Genomic DNA, 2,707 nt, shown 5'->3' on the forward strand with positions numbered 1-2,707 from the left:
TAGCCCTGGCTGTTCTGGAACTCACTTTGTAGACCAGTCCAGCCTCGAACTCAGAAATCTGCCTGCCTCTGCCTCCCAAGTGCTGGGATTAAAGGCGTGCACCACCATGCCAGCTATCTCTACAGGTTCTATCTCTCCTTCTCTGCACATTTTGGCTAAAGTCATCTCTGTCGGGTCCTAGGAGCCTCTCGTTTCCCTGGAGTCTGGGACCCTCTAGTGGCTACTCCCAGTTCCTCACCCCCTACTGCTACATAGTTTTATTCGATTTCCTGACCCTCTGTACCTCTCTCCTGTCCCCTCCAGTACCTGATACTGCCCCTCCTTGTTTGCTCCCCCCTCCACCTCCCAAGATCATCCTGTTCCCCTCTCAATGAAGGACTGAAGCATCCACACCCTGGTCTTCCCTTTCTCTTAAGTTCCATCTGGTCTGTGGGTTGCGTCATGAGCATGGTGAACTTTTGGGCTAATATCCACTTATCAGTGAGTACATACCATGTGTGTCTCAAATGACTGAGAAACACTTAAAGAATTGTTCAACATCCTTAGTTATCAGGGAAATGCAAATCAAAATGACCCTGAGATTTCACCTCACACCAATCAGAAAGGCTAAAATCAAAAATGCAGATGACAACACATGCTGGAGAGGATGTGGAGAAAGAGGAACACTCCTCCATTGCTGGTGGGACTGCAAGCTGGTACATCCACTCTGGAAATCAATATGGCAGTTCCTGAGAAAATTGGAAATAGTTCTACCTGAAGACCTAGATAGACTGATCCTGGGCATATACCCAAAAGATGCCCCAACATAGAACAAGGATACATGCTCCACTATGTTCATAGCAGGCTTATTTATAATAGCCAGAAGATGGAAAGAACCCAGATGTCCTTCAACAGAATGGGTGTGGAGAGCTTTTAGAGCTACTTGGCAGGAATGTGACCTTGGGCCAGGACAGGGAAGTAGGCTCATATATCTTGGCTATTCGGATAAGCCCCTAGAAACAATGATCACAGGACTTAATTTATTGTCTTGCTTGTTCCTCAACCTGAAACTGACCTTATTATCTGCATGTAATTACAATGGTATAAAAGCAGAGTGGGAAAAAATAAACCTGCCTCAGCCTCAGGACTGGCTGGGTCATGCTACAGTGTTGTCTTTTTTCTTTTGAATCCTTGCCCGTGCACTGAAGAACCTGTTGACTGACTCAGCTGGCTCGGTCAAATGTGTGGGAAGCCGCAAACGCCATTACAAGATGGCGCTGGCTACCACTGGCCACCACCCATGATTATGAGTAAACAACCAATGTGTGCATATGCATAAGAGTTTTTTGTCACTGCCTGGCCCGAGGCATATTAATGAGGTAATGGTAGCATAACCAATCAGGTATGGAGACGTCACTCCTAGGCCTATATAAGCAGCTCCATTTCTGGGACTCAGGGTCTTTCACCTACGCAGTCCATGCTCTCCCAATAAATGTGTTGCAGAAGGATCCTGTTGTGGTGTCTTACTTGCTGGGGAGTGGGTGTCCACAAAATAGATACAGAAAATATGGTACATTTATACAATGGAGCACTACTCAGCAATTAAAAACAATGACTTCATGAACTTGTCAGGCAAATAGATGGAACTAGAAAATATCATCCTGAGTGAGGTAAACCCAGACACAAAAGAATTTATTAGCTGTTTCTATTTCTTCTTTTAAAAACTCTTTTCTCAAGTCCATACCCAGTTTTAAAGTTTAAAGTTTTAAATGTTCCTGCCTGCTTGGTGTTAGTCTTTTAAGTTCCTTGAATATTCTGTAAATAAATCCTATATGTAGATGATGAAGATTTTCTCTCACTCTATAGGCTGCCTCTTCACTTGATAGTTTCTGTTGCTATACAGAGGCATTTTATTTGATGAGGTCTATTTACTGACTGCCGGTCTTATTTCCTGAGTAACTGGAGTCCTGTTCTGAAAGTTTACCTTGCTTACATGTTGACGTGTACTTCCTACGTTTCCCTCTAGGGGTTACAGAGTTTCATATCTTGTGCTGAGCCCTTTTATTTTGTTTTATTTTATTCTTGTCTGGAGTTTGGGTAGGGTGAATGATAAGTATCAAGTTTCATTCCTCAGTGTGAACTTTTAGCATCCTTGTTAAAACTCACGTGACTATAGGGTAGGCTTCTGTCTCGGTTCACCATTCTGTGCAGCTGATTTGTGGGCTCGCTTTTGGCCAGCTCTACACTGTTTTGTTACTACAGCTCTGTAATGTAGCTGGAAATCTCATGTCCTGGAACTTCTAGCAGTATTGCTTTTGTTGAAGATTGCTTTGGCTGTCTGGGGTCTTCTGTGCTTTCATATGAATCTTAGGATTTCAACTGCACATTTTTTTTTGTTGTAAAAATTTTAGAGAACATTTTACTTTTTTGAGATTGTAATATAATCACATAATTCTATAATAGAATGTAATATAATTGCATAACCATGCAATACACCTATATCACATAATTTAATGGAATATAAGTACATAATTACATTATTTTTTTAATTGTTTTAAAAATTTATTTTCAAAAGTTCCAACTATAAAAAGTGACAGAAAAATAGAACTACATTTTGATATCTGTAACTTTGAACTGTGATCATATTGTTTTAATTTTAATTACAAAGAAGCTAAAAGAGAATTGGCATATAAATATCAATTTTCTTTTTTTTTTTGATTTTTAATAT

This window comes from Mus caroli, chromosome 19 (assembly GCF_900094665.2).
Source record: "Mus caroli chromosome 19, CAROLI_EIJ_v1.1, whole genome shotgun sequence".
NCBI lineage: Eukaryota > Metazoa > Chordata > Mammalia > Rodentia > Muridae > Mus > Mus caroli.